The 25,679-nt window shown below is 41.0% G+C and overlaps 1 protein-coding gene across 2 annotated transcripts in view; it reads right to left on the bottom strand.

Annotated features, from left to right (window-relative positions):
• gulp1a (GULP PTB domain containing engulfment adaptor 1a) overlaps positions 1–15,752 on the bottom strand; it is a 68,467-nt gene extending 52,715 nt beyond the window's left edge. The window contains exon 1 of one of the 2 annotated variants that reach the window (XM_084022342.1): positions 15,598–15,752. The gene's annotated coding sequence lies outside the window, so the exon portion shown is untranslated. The remainder of the gene's footprint in view (positions 1–15,597) is intronic. The other variant, XM_084022344.1, reaches the window with a different exon arrangement.
• Positions 15,753–25,679: the final 9,927 nt, after the last annotated feature.

A 25,679-nucleotide genomic window follows, 5' to 3' on the forward strand; every position in this document is an offset into this window, starting at 1 on the left:
ATTTCATCAAAAATACAGGAATAGATGGGCAAGTCTTGTTACTGGTAATTGGTTTTCAATCTGTTTTTATTCTCCTTCTGACTTATTTTTCAGAAACAACTCAAAGGACTGAAGGAGCTTATTGCAAAATAAAAAGGACATTCTGTCTTCACCCAACTGTCTGCATGCAAAGGAAAACATTATGGTTTATAGGTTTGACATTGTGAAACGTTTCTTTGCCTTTTTTGTGATGTCATCATAGGTTCTGAGAACCAGCCATAATGCAGTTGGAAAGTGTCTTAACTGAAGCAGCCAAGGATATGCCAAAGTGATAAAGAAGGTTTATGCTGTAGTCAACTTAGAGCGCAAACAACAGTGATAGAACAACAATGAAACCCTGGCTGTGTTTGCACCGGGAGGCGGCTTTGTAATGAGCCTGAATAAATCTAATTAGTTTTAATGTGAATGATCTTTATGGAGGAAGCTTCCAGGCTGATAGTGGTGAAGAAACTAAATAATGCACTTGAGAGGGATAAGTATTTACTCCAGACTGCAGCCTTGGCAAAACATCTACAACATAAATAGCCATTCAGGCCTGCAAGGATGAGATATGTAGTATACTCAGAAGAATGAACGGAGAAATCAGCCTCAAAACAATAGCAATAAAACATCCATAACTCCTGCCAATTCATTACCAGAAGGCGGATAATGCAGTCATGTTGTTTCAAGCGGATAAAAAAAGAAATCCAGCTGCGCGGCACTGAGGCCGGCCCCTGGAAATGAATGGTACTCATCACGAAATAAAAGAGCCATTAAAAGTGGCCTGTTTTCGCCCACAAGAGGATGACTTCTTGAATTAACTGGCGACGCCTCGGACAGCCGTATGCCAGTGCTTTCTTTGGCGGTGTTGGATCAAGAAGACGTGCTATAAAGCCGACGCCAAATTGGACAGCGTTCGTCTGTCTGCTTTGGTCAGAGCAATCAGCTCTTAATGCGGTTTGTCAGCTCCATCAATGCTGAACACAATCCGCGATGGCATGATGAAACCTGGATATATCCGAAGCCTTCATCCGTACGCCGCTTTCAAGCAATGAGACTGAGAGGTGCTGGGCATGTGCCAAATGCCTAAATGGTCACGGAATTGCGAAACCCACGCCATGTGGGTCCACAAAACAGAAATGATACAGGATGTTTGCATAAAAGACATCATGCACCTGTCACCTGCAACTCTTCATCGAGCAGTTCATTGTGGCAGCGTCTGCTTTTACTTTCCTGTCTTATTAATTAATATGTAAAGAGGTCCATCACATTTTGACGATACCAGATATATAACTGATATGGATGCACACATTAACTGGTATTTTAAAATGTGTAAATTCATGTTTGTCCAGTTCCACATTACCTAATATTGGAGACCCAACACAATTATCCATATTAGGTCTACCTTTGATAAACACGATTATACCTCGCCAAATTTTATTCTCAAATTTAACACAAAGTTTCTTATTCATCAGTAACTTTTCCACTCTTTGGTTCCCCCCGGGGTTAAGACTGCTAGCTACTGTTACTACAGTTAGCCCCCTAAGCTGCGAGTCCCCGGCTCATCCTCATTGGAGGAAATATATCCCAATGTATTATTTATTGTAGCACCTATGTAAAAAGAAAATCTGTTTAATTTTCGAGTTGGTTTGCCAGTTATCCAAACGGTGGAAGAACACCAGGACAAAATGCAAAAAAAAAAAAATTAGTGTGTTGACTGCGTGGCAAATAGTTCAGAACACAAAGGCCAAAAGCTCAAAGTCGGCAATGCTGTTTCCAACAGCATGGCAACAAGAACAAAATGCAACAGTCTGTTAGATGAAGTTCAGATCTGAATCACAGCAGTGGAACAAAACAAAGCACAGCAAGTCTTTTGTTACACTTCTAAAAGCTGAATATAATAAGCATCTTTGTTAAGGGGTGAACACTCTCCTGGTTTGGCCCATCTAGCAATACTCCAGCTGTGCGGTTGCAATGTAGTATTCAAATAGAGCAACTTTTTGGGGAGATTGGACGGAAAGATTTTTTAACAAGATTAGTTTTAAACAGTTTGTAATATTATAATATTGAGTAACATAACAGTACTTTTACTAGAGCAGGATATGCTAATACCTGTGATGTCATGCCCTATCTATAAAGCATGCAAGTCCGCTGACTACAGATGATGCTGGATTTATTTAATCACAGCTGCTGCAGCGGTAAAATGCCCTGTGGTGGTAGAGAGGGAGGGGGGTGTTCAGCTGATTCTGCCCCAGCTGTAGTACGCACCAACAACCACCATGTAGCACATGCGAGCAGTCCAGACCACGTGCAGTGCAGCGGATTGCAGCTGTGAACGCTGGTCTGAAGTGTCTGTTGTGTCAATGCTAATAAGTTTAATAGCATTTAAACAATCATTCTTCAGAACTAGGGGAATTGACACTGCCTGTATTTCCCGTGGACATACCTCGTATAATTAGTTTCAACCAGATGGTTTCCCTCGGGTCAAAATCAATATGTGAACACACCTGTATGTAATAGGCAAACAATGATTAAACAGCACAGCATTATCTCCTAATTAGCCGTAATGAGTCTCAGGTTCAGAGAGACACTGATTCGTCCACTTCTCATGGTATTGTCCTTGTGTGATTGGAGGGACCTGGATGGGATCTGTGGGTGTCTGTGATGGGAACTGGGACTTAGGACATCTATCCTGGAAAGTTTAAGGACACTAACGTGTGGACACTATATTTACACAACGGTCTATATGGACACGATTTGCTGATTCATTTGTCAAATGCTAATATAACATAGGAGACAACAACCAAATTGTGTAATGTTCTTTTTCTTGTTTGCTTAGAGTAGAAAATGAATGAAATATTTTGTGTGACGAAATGTATTTGGCAACCAACAGAGTCATCATGCTGTTTGAGTTAGTTTAATCATGTTGAGTTAAATAAAGGGCCCCATCATTTCCACGATGCAGAAAACGTTGACGGAATCGCGGAATCTAAAGATAATGGAATCAACTGTAAAACACGGAATTATGGGGAATTTGTATAAATCTGGATACAATTTATAAAAATCTATATTTTCTCTAACATTATATGTGTTTGTCACCGCACCTGAAAAACGGGGTAAAAAACACGTAGTCGAGAGTCTCTACTCTGTTTTAGTGTAATTAACGGGCACACCGCTTCATTCGGCGTCTCTCCACTGTCTGTTTCACCGAGGGGCGGGGCTGAGACACACACACACACACACACACACACACACGCAGTGACAGTCATCTCGAAGACATCTATTCTAACTCTTTTCAACTTACAACTTTTCAACAAGAATGACTCGACCCACAAGAATCTGTGTGATGAGCAACTACAAACAGAATCTCACATCAGAAATGTTCAGAAATGAACTGATTCGCAACTGAAAGTGAAACTTGAATGGCGGCAAGTGGATTGACAGATGCGCTGACTTTAGAAGGTAAACATTGGGGGGGGGGTGACTCCTCCACAAATGATTGCACATACACTTACATATTTATGCACATGTGTATGGTCTCTGAATGACAAGAACTACTAGAATTTTTATCCCTATGTTTTTGATTCATCAACTACATGATATTAGACACCATTTGATGGAACAGAATTTAGAAAAGTTAACACGGAAAACACAGAATTTGGAAAAAAAATTCAAACGGATTTCATAGGGTCCTAGTTAATTATTTTGAGGAAGATTTGGGGAAATATGAATTACATCAACCAGGACTCCAATATGATTGAGTGTTTGTAACAACAAAATGCGATTTAGTGGAATAACCACATTTTATTGAGTTATTAACAGGTTCCTCATGTTTTCCGAGGACTAAGTAAAGACAATGAAACCGTATTATCTGTACTTCTCATTGTACGGCACCGCATGTGTGGATGCCTGTGTGCAGCCCCTTCGTTTGATGTGGTTTCAATAACTTATCCGGCGGTGCATTGTATTTTAGCCCGTGGCAAGTGTTTCCACTGAATGCTTGATCAAAGCGAGAGAGAGAGAAGTTAGGCTTTGTTGTCTGAGTGGATAGCTTATTCGGCACTACAGTATGTGTAATCCACGAGTCAAATAAGCTGCCACAAGGCGTTGAGCGTGCACAGAGCTCTAGGAATACAAATGTACCCCTGAAATAAACAATATGCAATACCCTGTGGATGTGGACTTTTCAAATCTTTTGGACCACCAACAGGCTTGGTAACTCTTAATAACTCTTGATTTCCACGACACATTGAAGGTCATCTGCCTTGACGCCTTGGAGTTCGCTGTCAAGGGGAAGACAGAGGTGTGAGGAATGTCGCGAGCCATTAAAACAGCAAAAACGCCTTTCGGCATTCGGGCCACGTCCGCTGTGTCGGGCAAAAAGTTACCATCCCTATGAAAATTTGATAGCAATGAGTGTTAATTGTGAGAAGCCAGGTTTTTCTCTTCCCATTAGCGTATCCCTCACAAAGGCAGTAGACACATTCATCAGGAAATTAGATTGCAGGGAGACTTTCATTAATCAAGAATGTATAACCTTATCCACGCCTAAACCACGCCAAGCTGCCCTCATTGGTATTCAGCTGTGACCCAGCCTTCAATGACACAAAAACATGCACAAGTCACAGGTTCTTGTTGCTAAATTTAACACACAGTCTGAAAAATAAACACTGTAATGGACCACGATAACAGCAAGGCACATATCTAGCGAAATGTCTGCAAATGTGTGACTTGTGTTCGTTTTCCAGGCCATTCCAGCTTTGTAAATGCCACCATACTCTGAATTCAGAAGAGAAGGGGAAAAGGAGGTTTAACAGAGGGAGCCAGAAGCAGCAGGCAGCGCCGCACGCAGAGCCAAAGATGCAGACTGCATTAAATCAAATCAGCGGTTGTGATTTGCCTCAAATCAAAGGAAGTCTAGAGTCACCGCGTGGAAGCAATAACGTAATGAGGCTGATGGGAGCTTTCTCATCAGCTCCGCCCGCTCGTCTTCCTGCGTTATCGGCTTCCTTTGTCTCCGTTGTGATTTACTTACAGGATCAATCTGACCTATCCCGGAGACAGAGGAAGGCATTTTCCTCCGAATGTCAATGGGCAACAGATGGTTATGAATGCAGAAGCACCTTTCACGTTCGAATTGCGCCACATCAACACCATCGCCTCCCGGCTGTAGACTAGCAGCGTGGAGCAGGGACCTGGATCCCCACACAAAAAACCCACTCATAATAAAATGATTGTTATGAATTTCAATTATTGTGATAATCCTGAATAAGATGATAAAACATTGTCTTTTTCACTATCATGCCTGATTTTCTTTTTAAATCCAGTAATTATGAAGTAACAAAGACCAGACTCACATAATGTTGCTTTTTTATCTATTAAACAGGACCATGTGAATTCTGATTACTTTATTTAATGATTATAATTAGATTTGTGTCCTATCTGTGATACAAAAAAACTATGTTTCTTCACAAAATGTGAACTAAAGTGATTCCAGTATGTCTTGGTGCCGTTCTACATTTCCAATTATTAATCGTGACATGGACTTTTCATCCCATGCATAGCAGGGACCCGCCGGCTGTTAGGCTAAAAACCATTTAAACAGTGGAACGTCAACGTTGAAATATGGTAAAAAAAAATTTGCTAACGTAGGAAAGCATATTACTAACGCCAGGTAATCCGTCATTAACATATTTGTAAAGGGTTTAATTTCCAGTCCACAGAAAGAAGAGCCTGTGCTGTGTTTGTAATGCAACACCATGGCTATGGAAAGAGACACTGTGAAAGATATATATAAATTGAATATAAACACTGGCATTGATGTGTTTAAACAAAACACAGTGGTATCATTCAGTTTACAGCTTAATAAAAAAAACCTGTTAAAATGTGCAGTTACTCTTAAAAGGGTTCTGGGGTGAGTTGATAGACACTAGCATATCTCTGTGTCAGCACTATGAGAACCTGGCGACCTCTCCAGGGTGAACCCTGCCTTTGACCTTTGTCCCCCACAAGGATAAGCTGTTACAGATACAAGGTTACAGTGTTCATGGATGGATGGTTACACCCCACGGTCATCGATTTTCTCTTCATTTTAACAGCCATTTATGAGGTAGAACATTGCTGCTACAATAATCAAGTCATTTTTAATTGAGGGCACAAACATTGCAGTTATGTGTGAGGATTTGCTGCATTATTACTGTCAAACAACAGAAGCAATGTGAATATTGAGATACAGGAACTTGTGCTGGACGTTTTTCATTATCTCGTGGCATTAACCATGAATCGAGAAAATAATCAGCAGTGCAATTATGAAAATAATGATTAGTTGCAGTGTAACAAGGTTGTGGAATGTTAATCATTGTTTATCATTTCTCCCGTTGAAATCGCATCATCTGAGTCTGCTGCAGGAAATATTTAATTTCAACACACTTTGTTAACGAAATTAAAACGGGTTGCATTTGTCTTTATATTTTCAAATACATTTTGATAGATTAAGATTGAACTATAGATGGAGCATAAGGTCAACTTGTTGCAAATTTGCATTTGCTTTCATCAGCATACTGGGTTGTCATGGAGATTGTTCAGTTTTCATCAATGCAGCTGAAAGCAGGAAACCCAAGGCCATTAACGGACCTTCAATCTCCAATGTATATATATATATATATATATATACTAATACATAAATATTAGCAATGAGTTAACATCACCTGGCTGATTTATTGGTGCAGCTCATAACAATATAAGCACGTATGGTACAAGTAAAATTCATACTGTAAGTCAGGCAACCTCAATAAGGTTTATTCCTTATGACAGAATATCCGTCACGTATGTTTTACCGTGTGTGTACTGGGTCGGTTAAACGAATCAACCCAAGCGTGCAACGGTTCGAGCATTCGTTGTCAGCGGCTCCCGCATGATGATGTTTACCAGCCTCTTTCCTCCACTGGAGAACAACAACAAAATATATGGCTAAGTGATTTCTGGTGTCACTGAGCACGGGTCATAAATATTATACGGTAAAATCCAGGGAGGTTGGCAACGTGCCACGCTCTCACAGAGGCCATGTGGAAAGATCTTACAAATCAAATGGCTTAGTATTTCATACTTAAAAAGTAGTATAAGAGGTTGCATGCAGTGTGTGTAATATTCACTAAAAGATTGCAAAATCCAGACAAAAGCACTGTGAATGAAACATTACGGTGTGTTTCTGTGTCAGATTTACCCGATCATAACACTAAAAACACCTCCCTACCTTGGGAGAAGAAGTGTTGCAAGAAAGGTTGTCAAACTACACAGTACGGCAGTACAGGGAGTATTTAAAAAAAGAAAAAAAAGGCCGTTCTTGTCTGTAATGTGGCATCTGAGGGGCAAGGCTAATAATATGGTTCATTTATCACACTGAAGGTTTTCATTAGGGCCAGCACCTTGTTGCATTCACTTATTTGGCAGATTTATTTACCCTTGGCTCATTTGGCTTTTTAAGGGAGCGGATCCAACTGCTGCAAACAGTTGGTCCAGATAATGAAATGTCCCTGGTACAGACTTTCATTTCTGTCTTTGATTCTACGTATATTTGTTCCCATTTAGTGGACACGATTCGGTTACATCACCCTCAATAAAGCACTTATCGAGCCAACAGGCAGTGGTGTGACTACAGATCACCTCCACATTCACATAGGGGGTGGGCGATAGGACCTACAATTTGGATAGGGACTTTTTTGGGGGGTTTGACGCTAGCATATCACGGTATTACAAACTGAAAAGGGATACACCACATCAAAACATGATGTGAGCAGTTTTCAGTCTAATGGCAATGTAAGGGAACGTTTACTGTTTTCCACACATTTCCTGTTACCTGTTACCATGGCCGAAAGGGAAAGCGAGAGGTTCTGCGATAAAAACCAAACGGCGGTTGCTTGTACGTAACCACAGAGAGGTAGGAGTGTTCATCGTGTGTTGTGTCTCCATCTTATATACCTAAAACCAATGTGTGTGTGTTTCCTGAAATATTGCAAAATACATTTTGTAACCGGATGTGACAGTGGTAAAGATGATGAAACAAGTTTACACTAGTTTTTAACAAACTATTGTACAGACTAGCGACCGATTAATATTAATCGCCGGTGGCGAGAACACCCGGAGAAAAACCCACGCGACACCGTAGAACTTACTGTGCCGCCCTATTTTAGTTGTACCCACTGGGGGACACGGCACCGGTTCAATGCTTCTTGGGCAGACCGATGCTGTGTCTGAATCTCGATGCTGTGTCTGAACAGAGATTCAGAAGAGATTTCTTCTTCTTCTTGGGGAGCTGCTCCTCGAAGGTTTGTAGAAGGAAGATCATGCTCCAGGCTGTCGACCAGGGTCCAGGGTCTTCTTCTGGAGCTCTTCTTTGAGCTGAGTTAACTCAGCTCGGCGGGCCGGATTGTCTTCAATGGCAGTCTGGAGGTTAGACACCAGCTGCTGGTTGGATGAGACCTGTTTTTCTTTCAGGTCCTCCTAGTCTTTGAGGAGTGCAGTTTTCTGCTCCAGGTGTTTTTTCAGAGCCTCCTTCTGCTGCTCCTGCTCCAGGGTCTTGTACTGGTGCTGTTTTTTGAGCTGAGCTAATTGGGCTCGGAGGCCTTGAGTGACCTGCTTCTCAGCATGGAGGTTAATGTAGTTCTCCCGGCAGGCTGAGCACTAAGTTCAGGCTCTCACTAATGTCAGTTAAGGTAGGGATGTCCCGATCCGATATTTGGATCGGATCGGCCGCCGATATTAGCAAAAAATGCATATCGATATCGGATCGGCCTGCACGGGAAAATCCCGATCCGGACTCCCGATCCAGTTTTTTTTTTTTGAACTCCGGTCCGTGTTTTCCAGCGCACCGATGTAGGTAATCCATTCCAGTTTTTTTAGGTTTTTCCCCAAAATCCGGTCCGCGTTTTCCAGCACACCTAGCGCACACCTCGCGACCTGTCCAGCATCCGCTAAACAACAACAAGACGGACTTGTCTGTGCATGTCCAGTGTTTCCCCTACCATTGTACAGGCCATAAAATCAATATGCCAAAAATAAGCCACCTATCAATCCATTCATAAATCACTAATCATTTACATTAGGAGCGCCTCTGCGCAGCACAGTGTAGACTTGCTCCGCAAGACGCGCAGCCACAACAATACTTTACGCGCTTGATGTTGTTCTGATGCCGTTCCGCCTCGTTAAACCACCACGATGTCACTTTCTACTTTGAAAACACGGAAAGTTGACACTGTATTTTGATAAGCTGGTGCACTCTTCAGACTCGCGGTATGAGCGGAACCGGACCGGCTTCCGTGCTGCCTGCTCGCACAGATCCGCTCGTGCGCACATGCGCTGATGCAGGTCGAGTGTATTCGATAAATATATGCACTCCTTCAAAACAACATCAAGCCATATTGTGTGTAGTATTAGGACGTGATGACGTCTGTGGGGGGAGGATTGTTTTTGATAAGATGTGGAACTCCGAGTTAACCTATTTCTACCCGAATTTCTATTAACTATTAAGCTGTTGAGTAAACCCATAACTTATATTTTACTTGATAAAATAAGACAATATACTGTATGCACTCATATGTCGTTATAGTGTTTTACAGTATCTGTAGCTATTAGTGTGATGCTCATCATTTTCCAGACATATTTTTCCGGCCCCTAATTTTGGATCATTTCCATCAACCTGTACCTTAATAAGTCACTCTCTCCTTGTGATCTTGAATACACTCTGGTTGAACAAAAATGTTGAATGCAAATATAATAATTGCAGACTGCTTGCTGTGCCACCTGACAACAGACCTGACGCGTCTCGTCTGTTTAGGGTTATTCGGCGGGTACCACCGGGCCTGAAAAAAATTCTAGGGGAAACACTGATGTCCCACTAAGAATTTAAAGTTATCGATAAAAATGTCAGCTGTGTGGGATTATTTTACCCTAAAAGACGAAAAAGACGAAGAGGCGGAGTGCAATACTTGCCACAATATAGTCAAGCGTGGTGGTAAAGCGGTAAGATTGACTATTTATTATTTTGTCTATTTTGTGTTTATTTAACCCTGTTAAGAATAAACAGGTCAGCTTCTCATTACCAACCATTGTGGATTATTCAAACTAACCTAATTAAGTTGGCTAGTTGTTCTTAAGAGTAAAACCCTTTTCAACATGAGTCTGACAACAAAATAAGTAAATAATTTTAATCTTTAATACATGCTTGGATCGGCCGGTATCGGTATCGGCCGATACTAAAAGCCACAATATCGGTATCGGATCGGAAGTGCAAAAAGCTGGATCGGGACATCCCTAAGTTAAGGCCTCGTCTTTCTCAGAGATGTCTTCTTTGAGGGTCTGGATCTCCTCCTGCAGCTGGTGGATGAGAACATTCTTCTCATGGCTCGCTGGTTGAGGACTTCAGGTTCTCCAATTCGCCCTCTTTCTCAAAGTTCTCCTGCCTGAGGGTCTGGATCGCCTCCTCCAGCTGTTGGAACTTTTGCTGGAGGATGATGTGAGACCTTAAAGGAGTCATAACCTGGTTTTATACGTATCCAGCCCCCCTTGGATCGCTTTGGATCAATTCGTAAAACTTATTAGAAAAAGAAAAAAAAATTTTAATCAAACATTGAGCTTGTTCTGACCCTTTTTCGTACCGCGATTTTATCACGCGAGATTACGCGCGAGGTTTTGACTGGTCCGGATGTGCATTGTATAATATGTAATGAGGCGCGCGTTGATTCGCCGCAGGAAGGACAGAGCCGGGGGGGCTTGCCTGCATGCAGACTCCAAAACATAATGGCGGCGCTTCGGCGATTTCAGGTAGCGGACGGGGCGGGGTTGGGTGGTGAAAGAGGGGTGGGCTTATGCAAGTAGCCGCCACGGTGACGTCACCGAAGGCGCAGAATCAAAATCTCGTGCTTTAGGAATGCACACCCTTGTGTGCTATTCCTGTTCGGAAAAAGAGCAGAAGCGAAAAAACGGCGCCACTTTCAAACTCCAGCCTTTCAGGCAAGTTTCAACTGAGGTCAAACACAGATATGCATGTTTTAACAAGAGAAATTGCGATTTCCTGGTGATGACTCCTTTAAGGTCTTCATGGTCTCTCTGGAGCTCCCTCTTCTGTTTGGTCTTGATGGTGCTCCGTACTCCGGTGGCGATCTGATTGGTGATCAGGGTCTCAGGGTCACTTTGCCTTTTAAGCCTCTCCAGTTGGTACGGTTTTACCAATATCGCAGTGTGACTTTCAGTCAGTTTCAGATGTTATAATGGGTGTGTATGGCACAGAAACTTCAGGAGCAGACGCAATCATGCTTACCAACCTACACTGAGTTTATTTAGTTTATCAATATATAACCTAGTCCTGACGGGCAGGTTGGCACCTTGCAGGGCATCCTCTGCTTTATAAAGCGCTTTATATGAACCAGTCTAATCCAAGAAAGAGTGGGACAAGAGGGATATAGGTACAGAAAACAGCTAATAACATGCATGGGCCCAAAGCTCCCCGAGCTGTCTCATTTGCACAAAAAAAAAACATGATTAATTGAGATGCAGGGAGGATTAATTCAATCACAGAGATGTTGAGAACAAAGGCTTTGGCATTTGTAGGAGTCAGCACCTTCAGCCCAGCAAGAGCAAAATATCAATTATCTTGACTTGTGGTGTGGTTTCAGCCTATAAGGATGATTTTGTTTTGACATAGACATGACACGATGACGGGAGGGAAAATAAGCCAGTAAATGAGCAGTCGTGTAATCTTCCCTCTCAAATTCCACTCCCCAGGTAGCAGCTGCAATATTCATAGCGGATGAAAAGTTGTCTGATGCGGATGAGGCTTTCCAGCGGTCTGACAACAAACAGCTCGAGGTGGAAAGATGAACGTGTTGTTAATAGAGTTTTTGGGTGACAGTGAGGAATGGGGAGAATGGGCCGATAGTAATGATGTTATCAGTCAGCGTGTGATCCTGCGCTGATAGATGAAGTGTCTGAGCTGAACCTTCTGAAGTTGTGAGTGCTGAACACGAGTGGCGTCAACATTACGCCGGCAGCAACGCAGATTTTCTTAGCTTATAATGCGCTAAGGCGCAATCGTGTCTCAGATGTCATCGATCAATGTGTGGACGCCGTTACTGTGAGCACAATCGCTATTTTCTGCAAGATTAGTGTTTTACAGACTCGTCAGGCGGCTCCTCCCCACAAACACACACACACACACACACACACACTCACACACATAGCAACAAGAGCCAGGTGAAGGGAAGATAACGTCAAGTCTAATAGGTATTTTCACCGACAGCAACTGATCAGCCAGAAAGTTTGGGAGAGGCGTACGTGGTTTCAAAGCTGCTCTCCACACCTCGCCTCTGGGAACATTTTGAGTTTAAGCCACACAGTATATAAGAAGTGGACGTCGACATGGAGACTTCACCTATTGGTTTGTGGAAAACGGTTTTGAAGCCTTGAAATCGGCATTTTGGTTGTTGGAATTTTTTGCGTCACGATATTTGGACAGCGGAGGAGCTGCTTTCTGGTCTATTTGACTCTAAATGGACCATAATTATCTAAATGAACATCATGCTGTGTTGAACAATAAACTACAGTTTGAGATCATAAACTCACGTTTACAATGTTAACTGAGATAATAAAACAAGTGGCAAGTAGGGTCATTTTCTCATAGACTTCTTTTTGCAACCAAGAGGAGTTGCCCCCTGATGGCCAGCAGAGAGAATGCAAGTTAAAGGGACTTCAGCTTTTGCTTTATTATTGTTATTGTTAGTATGTATTTCTAATATTGTGCAGTTTGTTACTGGGAGAGTCCACTTTATTTACTTTAGTTATCGTTATCAAGCATTCTGCTGATTTCAATTATGTAAATAATGGTTAGATGTACATCAATAAAATGTCCAAAACTATTGAAAGGTGTTTAATGTGTTTTGATCGTTTTGAAGATATTCATTAACAATAATAAATTACAAAGAAAAGCAACAAAACATTGAATTTGACAGGCTGGAACTCCAGAATGTTTGCCACTTATTCACCATTTCTGTTTGGGAAATTATTGAAATACTGGATTATTAACAAAATGCAGATTATATTTCCCCGGGCCATACGCCCACTAAATCCCTACAAGCATTAAAGGAGCGTAGGCATACAATATCATATAATAGTCTTTTTGAGGGCAAACCTACTTGATACAGTACAATTGCATTCATTTATGTGCATTGTATTTATTAATTGTATTATTACTTTAGAACCTGTGCTGTTGGCTGTGGGTGTTTCTTTCCTGAAGTTCTATAAAATGACAAAATGTCTATTTTCTTCATTTCTTTTCCTGATGATCGACAAATCAAATGGTTGTCTACTCATTTCTGCTGCACTTACTAAGCTGTAAAACTCTGCAGACGACAGAGGCGCTACGTGACATAGCAGGGGACACATACTGAACGAGTGAAGCCGCAGTTCATCTCGTACCTACGTTGACAGCCAGACTTGTCAGGATACATGTGATTCAGCTCAGGAGGTGACTGATTGTGTTCGACACCTCCGCTAACCGATATCCCGTCAGAAACCCTCCTCCGGCTAACTTCGTCTCGGTGTGTGCCATTGCAGGCTGCGGACATACTCACCTGTTGCATGTTGAACCCACAGACCTTTTTCCCAGAGTCATGATTCTAGAAAATCATGGCAGATGTCAAATCACAACTTTCTCACTTATTCTCTACAGCATTCAATGTCCACTGAGGAAATCATTGAATCTGCTGAGGACCTGTGATCATGTTGCTGTGCAACCAAGATGTAAAAAGCTTACTCAATGAAAGCACTCCACTTCCTGTTTACATCACCCAAGGCACAGTCACTTCCCAAGAAAAGGCAAACAAATCAGCTTTAAACTATCAGGGCACTTGGACGAGACATCCGGTATCTTAAAACGACCCTGAATACCGACACGCTATCCAATTTATATGCACACATTTTACCATGTGTTCAAAACCTTTGGACATGATGAAAGACAAATCCAAAGGAAAACGCCTCCTTGAAAATCCACTGATAAGCCAGATCATGGCTGAAAGTAACAACATGGCGTGCCTGTTTGAGATATGTAGTGACTATACCTCCTTGTTACAAAATCATGAAGAAAATCAGATGAGAGCCCAAAGAGTGAACGATCATTTGACACCTATAAGGGACCTGAGATAGACCAAAAATATTTCCCCTTTCCACCTGCTACATTATTTCAAAGCAATGCATCCTGTGAGCCCTAAGGCTGTACGATCATATTGTCAGACAACAGTGAATAACAGCCATTTTGCAGGGTTTTTTTACAGCTTCTTCTGCCAGCATTTTCTCAATTTTAGGACGTTTGGTCACTCATCCAGCACAGTAAAGCACAACGTCTTGTTTATTTTTGATTTATTTATATTTGCATGACCTTTATTTAACTCCGCTTGAAATCAGATCGCCGTGTTCACCTTGTTCTATTATAAGGAACATTGGGAGGGGGAAAAAGCCCTGTCCTGAATTGCAATTTGTAGGAGCCTCGGGGATAATTCATGCTGATTTGCACAGCATGCATTAGGAGCTACTTGGAGAGCAGCTATTCAATTACCGCTGGATCCAGAGCTCGGTACACCATCAACCTGGTCTAATTCCACGTTTGTTAAGCGCTTATTATCGCTGACTTCAACAAGTCTCCAGAAAATAACCTCTATGTCACAACCGCAGGAAGCGCGGTGACTCCTCAGCCATGAAATGAGAACTGTGGAACCGAAAAACCACAAGTGGCTCGGCAGTCGGATGCTTATCCATCATCAGAGTGATGGTTGTGTTATTAGGTTATTAATATCTCATTCAATTCACAAAGTTGAATCACGTTTCTGACAAGTGAAGGTACATTTAAGTCGACCCTTGTTCATTTCTGCAGGTGTCTGAGAATAAGAATAACAGCGATGCTCTAAATATCCCAGCCAGACATTACACACACTCACAGCAAATATGAGCAAATAAACTCTGAAATCAGAAGATGTGCTATTATATGTGGTCATAGCTGAGACCTCAGCGGTCTCGATTTAGATGCTGACCCCGATATTAGTAGACCCCACAGCGTCCCGATGTACGCTGCCTCTCATCATTAACAATACCGGACACGCAGTGTCGTCACACTTACTGACAGCGCCACTTTCAGCGCTGCGAAACACGAACTGTCAACTCGGGTGCGCGCGAGGAGCTGACGTGCTGCTATCCGCTGTGGTTTCACTTCCAAGTGGAGACAAGCAGGGGAAAAAAGAAGGTTTTTCGACGTTAGCTCAAGAGTCCAGCTCGCGCAACAAAAGTTTCCCCCGTTAGGTCGCAGGAGCGCGCGGGATGCGGATTCCTCGTCGCACGCGAAGCAGTCCACGGCAACAATGTGTCCAACTTGGGAGTTTTGTGATGAGAAAGACTGACCGACGTGTGTGTGTGTGTGCAGCGGTGCTACACAAAAGATTGTTGCAAACTCGACAGCTAAGTCCAAACAGCAACAGAGAGGTGGGGGAGCTCAGATAGACAAGAAAGAGAGGAAACAAAATGAGACCGCCTTTTACTTACAGCGAAGCGAGAAGAAGTCCGAACAGTCCCGGAGTTTAAAAAAAAAAAAAAAAAAAAAAAAACACACAGCCCACGGTGCTCGGCGCTCCAGAGTCAGAGCTCCACATCCAGCAGCGTCTCCTTCCCTCTCCTCCTCCTCCTCAGACCTCGGCGCCTCTACAGCTGCTGCTGCTGCTGCTGCTGGAGGAGAAGTTTGCTGACGTCAACAAGCACTCAGTGTCGACCGGCGGAGCTCTTTGGTCGCAACTTGAATAATACATGGGGAAAGGAAGGGGGGGTGGGGTGGGCAAGACACGGCCGGAAAGAATCGCGCAGGCAGCCAGGCACCACATTAGGGGGCTGCCCTTTCACCACAATGGCCATATTCATAAAAAAAAAAAGAAAAGTTCCCTCAGCCTGTGAAAAGATAGATAAAGTGGTTGTAGATTGTAGATGTTAAGTACACTCTCAAGGAAGTTGCAAAGTGGCTAATTGTGCTCGGGTTTCTGCATCAGAATTCAGGCATCAAGATAAAATACCAGGAATATTATGAACAGCCAGAAAAGTTATGAAGCTTTTTTATACATTTAAAGTTTATCGGTTTTGCCTATCATATCAGCAGAGTTTAGTTCAATCAGTAGTTTTAGCTAGGCCTAGCTGTTAGCAAATAACGTATTAGGCTAGCCAGTCGTTGCTGTAAGGGCAATGTTATTTTTACCTTTTTGAGTGTCTTTTTTTTCTTATGCATTGTAAGGGGGCCTTGGTGTCTTGAAAGGCGCCCCATATAAAATGTATTATTATTATATCTGACTGCGCTGAGCCAACAGCAGCTTAATTACGTTAGCTAGTGTAATGCTAGTCGGCTAACCAAAGTTAGCCTCGTATCACAAACCATGCATGTTTCAGTAAATGCACTGTTGATTGTTTTATTCTAGTTTTATTTTCTGAATCTTATCCATAGACACGTTAAAAGACAGATAATTAGTTAAATGAACAATGTATAACTTATAAGTTATTACATTTATAAGAATAAGTAGGCTTCTAGTAGCCATCTTTACAGCAGTGATAGCTGAGGCCCATTGCGAAGTGACAGAAGGATTACAAGCCCATATCATAGGGAATGTCAAAGTAGGTGTAAAGAGGTTGTAAATAATGATCGCGTTCAAATTAATAACAGTGTTAAAAGCATTCTGCAATATCAACTGTTTTGGTCCAGTAGTCAAGTAATTGGGGAGACGACCCAAATCGGCGAGGGGAGCCCTGATTATCATTATGATTAGGAAACATCTCTGCTGATCTGGCATTGGTGTTGTGTATTTCAAATTAGATTGCGCGTTGAATGAAACCGTTTCACACGATCGAAGAGTGCAGTGGAGCTTGTGTGCACATTTAGATTTCCTCTTTTGGTGCCAAGTTCCTCTCCCCAAACAAACTTGAGTGCCAAATTAAAAGAGTTAAATATAATGTGTATAATGAAAATTATATGGTTCATGCTGTTCAAGGGAAGTTCAGGGGGGATATATATCTGTTGTATAATTTGCTTTAATTTGTTTTTAAATCAGAGTCTAGAGTTATTATAAACTGACTAACAAATTCTCTGAGCCGCGATATCAAAAAAGACACTGGCAAGACATGCTGCTTTTAGCTGCACTAAAATCCTCGTGGCCTTGTTCGGCTTGCCCTATTGATTGATGTTATAAGGTACAGGAAGTGCACGTTTCAATGTCATTTCGCCTTAAAGGGATGAGACACCCTATCCGTAACAGTGCACTTTCAAACTTAACGTAAAATGTATTTTGAAAGAGGCACCGCTTTTATCTAATTTCACTGGCAGCAAGTGGGATACTCTGGAAGATATGATGGTGGCCGGTAAGCGAGACAACGCCCTCAATCAGGTGTCTTATTTATTTATTTATTTTGTCTCAGCTCATCTTGCTCTCTGATCAACTGTGTTTTAGTAAATAATAAATAAACTTATCTAAATGAAGAGACACATACTTTCTGTTTTAAAAGCTGGAACACGTAACATTACTAAAAGTAAGGCAGCTGCTAACATCAGTATATTAGTTCCCTGCAGCTTTATAATGTTCATTGAGTGCTGTGTAATTTTATATACTGTTCACATTTACGATGCAAACTTTACAATTCTTTTGAGATCCAAGTGCCAAACGAGGTGCTGTTGCTGGACAGTGAGCAGATTTGGGGTTATGCAATTTTCACTTCTTCTCAGGGTACTTTTATAATATTATGTTATTGTTGGCATCTGTAAATGTCTGGAAAGGTCATTAAAATGTGTATTAGAGCCTCAGCTGGTGATTCACAAGTAGTGGGATACTGTACGAAAAAACACATAATGCTCTTATTTACTTTTAATATTGCACTTTTACATAAATCATTTTGACAAGAAAAACTATATTTCTTTTTTAATTTTATTTTCACTCTAGATATATATTCTTTTCACCCAGTGCTACATTATTACTTGATTAATGTCAGAATAATGCAATTGGTGGAATACTTAATAATGACAATAATCAGAAATTCCAGGCCTTGAAGTAAGAAAAGACAACTTACTGCAAGGATTAATGACACATCACATTAAAATATATAAATCCATGTCTTAAAGATTCAAAAGAGACTCATTCTCTCAACAAATAGGTCAGTCATTGCATCGAGGATGGCAAAGAGATTGGCTTATTCAAATGTAGGCTCTTGTAAGAAAATTAAGTTTATTTCATGGCTTCCCAAAGTCTGTCTTAGATATTTCACAGAGGATTAAAGAGCCTGACCTCAAAGAAGCCAGCAGACAGTCGCCTTCAGATGACTTCCCCTCATCTACGCTTTGCTAAAAATATATCAATATCACAGGAGACTCACCCCAGGTGCTGTCACAGTATTTACACTCTGTCCCTCTCCGACCAACTTCAGAGACTCTTTTGATGACATTGCAGATACAGCATGTGCTTCGGCTTCCAGATCCACGGCCGGGGCTGACACTGTTTTCCACAGTGATGGATTAAACTGTCCACGCTGATACATAAAATATGAATATTTGAATTATATTGTATAGATAACCTATCTACTTTAATTAGCATTCCATTCATACATAATTTCTCCTGTTAAATCTGTAGGCCTTCCTTCAGCTGCACAGTCTGGATTTAATCCCCAGTGATAACACGAACCAATCTCCGAGACAAGCATTTATATACTAATTTGTTTGTCAAATATGTAATACTGGAAACTCAATTGCATTACTATGGCAACAGCGGAGCGTGCACATGCAGCAGCCAGTAGTTCCCATGAACCTTTTTGTATTTCCTGTTGGTACATGACAGTGATATACACCTCAACACCAGTGGAGGAAGCATGAGGATTGGATAAAGTGCAGCAGACCTTGAAAAGATCGCCATCTTCTGACCAGTGGACCAGACCAAATGCTGCCAAAAACGGAGTCAACTGCCCCGGGAAGAGAGCCAAGATGCTTAGCTAACCAAGCTAAGACTCTTCCACTACCCAGGCAACTCCTGGCTGGAAATAAAATGGATGAAATAAGACTTATTTTGTAGCAATTAGGCTACAACTGCATTCTGTTGTGCAAATAGTGTCAGCTAATGACAATAAATCCTCTTTGAATTGGATTTTGGTCAGCTGCAACATTGTTTCAGTGAAGTTGGATTTAGTCAAGAAAAGCGTTTCAATGAAAAGTCCAAAACCAGCAGGAAAAGTATTGCCAAAGCCTATTAAGTTATTGTTCTGTGCTACAGAGCTCCATGTTGGTCCAAAACCTATTAAAAACACATTATTGGGCCACCTTCATTACCATAAATGATTGTAGTATATTTTGGGGCAATCCCACATTTCCAGCTGCCTTGAATGCCTTACATGCACCAAATGTGTATTCATCCACTGTTGGAGACAGTCCCCAACAAATATACTTTACCACTGTTTGAGTACTATTTGCTAACTGGAGTGCAAAGGAACAATGAGTAGCATTTTCCTCAAAAACATTATAAACTCATGCAAAACTAAGAGACCAGGTGGCAAATCTGCATTCAAGGGGAAGCTATGAAAATGGATCGGAAATTCACAAATACAGCAAAGCATGACGCCAAAATGAGAGTGAATCCGGAGTGGGCTTTCACCTGCTGATGAGCAACCTTCTTGAGCCGAGGACGGAGGGGCCAACTCAGAATGTTCTGTTTACAAACCAACAAATCCAAATCCTTATTCTGCCTTTAAGAAATTACAGAGATAAAAATGTAACGTGTTATGAAAGATTAATCAAGAACCATTCATTGTCTTTCACAGGGTAGGGGAGTCAAAACTTGTTGACATGCAGTAAGTGTTGGTCTTTTCATGGGATCTTTGACAATAACAAAAGAGAATATTATAATTTAGAGTATTGCCATCCTTATCCTTTAAGGCAGGGATGCCAGGGTTACACACGTTTCGGTGAACTATTGTCGTAAAATAAGAGAAAGTTTCCAAACGAGCCGCCACGTTGGTCGGTTTGAAATCCGGGAGCAGACAGGACAGCTGTGAAAGCGATCGTCCAATCAGGTGCAGCCATGAAGTGTGCACGTGATTGTATGAAGGAGAGCGCCTGTCAATCATCCTCCTTTGTAATGTATGTAATTTAGGCCTCATTGTGAGGCTATTTTGGTGCCAATGCAATTTCGTTTTGATGTGTAGGCCTTCATGAATAATTTCAAATAGCCTACCTATCCATGTGTTGAGTCAATGTTTGGCCTTTTCAGTCTGAAAGTGTAATCCGGCCCCCTGAGGTCTCACTTGAAAAAAATCTGGCCCCCTGTCCAATTTCACCCTGGCATCCCTGCTTTAAGGTCAGGTTAGGGAAAAATGTGTTTTAGTTATCGAAGTAAATATACAATATCGTCAAATCTATTTTCAGTATTTCATTTAGACCATGACCTTTTGACATCACTCCTAACCAAGCCGTAGACCATAGAAATGGATGCGCGAGGATATTAAATTGTGGAGGGGGGAAATGACAGTGATACATTCAGAAACTTGCCAATTATGTTCATTGAAACATTTATGTCATTAAAAATAAATTTGCTGTTACAAAGGACATCTCTGTGAGATTGAGTTGGATAACAAGCTTTAGTCCTTCTTGAGTTCCTTTTGATCTTGATATTTTTTTTTCTTTTGAAGAATGAAGGGTAATCAAAAACATCTACCAAACAACAAGATAATTGCATTTTTTAAATATTAGCGGCTCTTAATAACACCATGGTGAAAGTATTTGTTTCATTTTGAAATGAAAAAAATCAACCCACCTGCGTCTCACGATATATTCCTGGAACGAATCCCTGCAGCAGGCATATACCCAAAATGTTAATTAAACATCCGGTTATTTTTTTCCTTGAAACATCGCCATGTTTGCTGTAAATACACTCATGCTGAACAAAAAAAAAGAACTCTGTTGCTAATTTACTGGGCAACGCCTTCATCCACTTCCTCACAATTTACTCTTCGTTCCGTCAGCTATAGCTTTCCTGTTTCGCAGTGCATGGAACAGAAAAAAATTTGCTTTTTTTCAAAGGGCTCCCTGCATTACGGATGCTGCCTCCTCTGAATAATGCCAAAGCCTGCTGATTGTGACTGCACACTGAAGCCAGTGAGTTGATTGTTTTTGACAGGTTTTAGTGTACAGTCAGCAATCCCTGCTATTTCCACCCTGTAGATCAATTCCTATATATATATACACACACACACACACACACACACACACACACACACATAGTGTAGGTTTTCCAGTTGCACTAAAGGTGTATCTTTGCAATCCCATTACCAGCCTCTTTTCAAGACAATAGCCATCATCAACTAATCTGTCGGTTCACATCTGGTGAGATGGGACTGCACAGACAGATCTACATATCCAATATCTTTGCACATAACAACACTATCAGCTGCCGCAACTTCAGTAACTATTTTACTGCTCAAATTCTATCTGGTTTTATCTTTGGTTCTATTTCTTTCTCTTTGTTTACTGTGTTTCTATATTTCTTCATAAGAACACATGCTTTTTTGAGAGACAAAAGTGGTTCAAAGTGTTTTAAATATTTCTGTTGTAACCCTGTGGAAGGGCAGCTTTCCATACAAAAGGCATACAGTATAAGCCGTCAGACCCAACATAGAAAAGTGTGAATAAAATATGAATTCCTGTGCTGTATAGCTTCTTTCTAAGGCGGTGTGCAGAGGTACATTATGTCACCTCCTTCTTCATGCACGGGGTATCTCACATCCAGCTGTCCTGTGATCTGCAGCCCCAATAATTGGATTTGAAATCCATGCAGGGGCATTGTGAGCCAGCGGTTGTTTCACAAGTAGAGTGCGATTCCCCCTGTATATCCAATCTCATGCGAAGATGACAGTATTGATGTCACATAAAGCGACGTTTAAAGAGCTGTGATTTGGCACTCGTTATCCGGCTTTGTGTGATGATAATGGGAAAAAAAAAATTGCCATGATTGCATGCATTGTCATGCCTTACTTGCATCAATTTTCCATTCCCTCAAGAGGTGTTCAGGATCCAGGCAGAATGGTGAGCCTGAGAGCAAAAATGGCATTGACATAGATGTGAGCAGTAAATAGTCACAGCATGGTAATTAATAATATGTCTCTATATATAAATATATATCACTTCAGAAGGAAAAAGTTTTGAATACAAGGTTCTGTCTTCTAAAGATACCTTTCCTGTCTGGAGCAGGCTGCAGGCAGGGCTTGTAAAATTGCTCAATGGAATTGTTATTCAAATTAGAACTGGTAACGTTATCGTCTTTATACCGTGAGTGCAGAGCTTCTTGTCCAGTCTGGTGGCCAAACCCTAATACAGATCCTAATACAGATCCTAATACATCCTAATAGCTTCATGGAGGTGAAGAAATAGCCCCTATGAATCATTGACGAATGGTGAGTTACAACAAGGTGGCAGGAGCTAAATAGAAAACTGAGGAGATTTGATAGAAGCAAGAAAATAAATCATGACATACAACATCGTAAAACAAGGCTTTATTCAGCTGGCAGACTTCTTGCATGTGTGTCACAATCAGCATCGTTGCAAGAACACAATGCAGCGGTGTGGTTCAGTTACCATCAGCGACTTTCAGTTCTCTTTTCCTCAACTTGTTTTTCCAGGAGACCGTTAAGACAGAAAAGATGGCCGGCTCAGGACGTCTGAGGTTAGAGAGGGTGCTTAATGTGCAACGCCAACCCTGTCTCAAATTCCATTTATATATCACTAATTCGCTCCAGCAAATAGGTTTTGAAGGAAAATGTAATGCAGGCAAAGATTCTGCTTTCGCATAATGAGGAAATGTTTTTCACCAACTTATCTTGAATGACACTGTATTACCAAAATGTTTACTTACAACACCAATGTTTGATATTGCAATGTTATATTGTGGGACAGCTTCATTTATCAAATTTTTCATGGGTATGTTGAGCTGCTCACAGCAACGATGGCTGGTTTAGTACAGAAAAAAGGGTCACTCGAGACACATTGGGCCTCATTCACCAACATGCAATATGCAGATATGTTTACTGAAACTGTGCTTTACGAATGTTTTACACACAAATATGGGATTCATCAATTTGTTCTTACCAGAATTTGTTCATTTAAATACTTGGTATATTTTCTTTTTCAAATTTGTATGTGCAAAATGTTGAGACGCAACTTTTAAAATGTAAACATACACCTTTTACTAAATGCATAGCATTGAAAGGCTGCTTACATTGATATAGGCCAACCATTACATTATTATTGGTCAAGTGCGTTACATAAATATGACATCATTTTCATTTACATTTATAGAATTTAGCAGTATGCAATTACAATAAGTACATATCTCGAATGAAAGAAACCACAACATAACTGCCTGGTTGTTTGTCCCTCCTCCCATAATGCAAAGCGTCCTTGGGTTCCTGAAAGGCACTATATAAGTCCCATTTAGTATTATTATTATTATTATTATTATTATTATTATTAGATAAGATAAGATACACTTTATTGTCCTTGGAAGGAAATTTGTCTTGGACTCCAATGCTGTCATATAAAAAGCTGATTTACAGTAGTAACAGTACAGATACAGACAATGCATATATTATTATATTGTTATATTTATATGATCGGCGATAAAGTAGGTCCTCATCTGAGTAAAGTAGTCGCTGTTCAGCATGGACACCTTAAGTACAACAGTGCTATGGTCAAAGTGCTGAACCGATGAGTTTCGAGTCTTTTGCAGAAGATGGCAAGTGACTTTCATAACCTTTTATTATTATTATTATTATCATTTAAATATAGTGTCCCACTCCTAACTTACAGTGGAGAAGATGAGAATGTCCTCACTGGAATGATAGGACTTTTGGTTTTCATTGTTTCAATGAAGTGTTGTGTAATGAGCTACCATTTTCTAGTGCAGTTAAACTGTTCATATGTAGCCAATGTTCACTCGTGATATTAATTTCTCAACTTCACTGCTTTCACCTTAAGGCAAATCGTATAGGGAGAAATGGGAGGGTGGCTGTATGCACCAATTTAGAATTATTCAGATTCACTTACATATGCACAAACATTATTCTAACCTTATGCAAAGTAATGGTATGCTTGTGTTGCCTTTCTTCTTCGCTCCAGATGGACTGGAGTCATCGTTCCTACGGCCGCTATAGGGCTTTAACATAAACGTGTCATTTTAGTGCATTTACTGAAGCAACTGATGCTGCAGGTCATCCTCTCGCTGCAGCATCTGCTACTATACGACATTATAGAAAACTGCTGTTAAACTGGGACCAGTGTTTGGGAAAGGCTAAGACTTTTCTGTAGTTTTTCTCTGTTGTCAAAATGTGAAGCTCATCCAGGGCTGGCCCAAGCCTTTTGGGGGCCTTAAGCAGGATTTGATTTTGGGACCCCCTCCCACCATGACGGAATCACCTGTGCTTGACGATTATTGACACAAATGTGACACTATAAAGTTACATTATAAATTGTATTAATACAGTGAAGGGTTATCAACTGCTGTCCCCCTGGGCACAGATGCATAAAGACCCCACCCTACTTGTGCAATAGTGGGTGTACAATGGAAAGTTCAAAATTTGGTAGATGTGATTTTCTGTATTCTGGTGCTTTTTGGGGATGCCCAGCTGGAGAATGGCAATACCTACATTTGTTCAGATTCATAGCCTATAAATCTCCACACATGATTGGCAGCCGCTTAGTTCGCTTATGCCTCGGGCCGGCCCTGAGCCCATTAGTGGATTATAATTTCCTTTGGCAAAGTGCATGAGTTATTGCAAGGTTGTGATTTTTGTGTTATACACATCAAAATTCTGTGTTTTTGGATGAATTTCACTGGATCAAAATATCCAAAGACGACATGACTCAGTCACCCCCAGGCAGCCACCTCTGCTTCTGAAAAGTGAAGCCAATGCTGAAGTGCCTTAAACTTGCATTTAAGTCTATGAGAAAAATGACCCTACTACCGATTATGTCATAGACATCTATAGTCATATATTATAATAATTAGCAAGTGACTGCAGTCTACATTAGGAAACATTGGCATTTCACTTTTAATTGCTGCCACCAAGCAGTCATATGGTGACTTGGTAGTAGCTCTTGATCGTAACATAGACAGAGGTGTGATATCGTGTTGGTAGTTTGAAGAGCTATTCTCATATTCACAGACTGCATTTTTATAGTGTAATAATGTCTCTGGGCAGTTGTTCAATATCAAATCATTTACATATTTTCAAATCTGATCTCAGGCTGAGCTCATCAAATTTGCAACATGAAAGCTGCTATTTTAAAAAAAATTACCCATTTCCCCTACTCTTAATGACACATCTCAAATAAATAGAAAAGAAATGTACAGCCAACCAAAAGTGCAGTTGAAAAAAAGATAAAAAATAGAGAAGAGATACCGGCAGCCAGTTGGAATGGCGCGTGAAAGCTTTGAGCATGATTGCAGCCTCGGGCAACGCAGATCCGGAGGGCAGATACAAGTATTTCAAATCTCCATTACCGTGTTGTAGAGTCCATGTGTTGCAGATGTTATTACCCTCATTATCGTGCTCCTTGTTGGAACACA

Source organism: Eutrigla gurnardus, assembly GCF_963514095.1.
Source record: "Eutrigla gurnardus genome assembly, chromosome: 12".
NCBI lineage: Eukaryota > Metazoa > Chordata > Actinopteri > Perciformes > Triglidae > Eutrigla > Eutrigla gurnardus.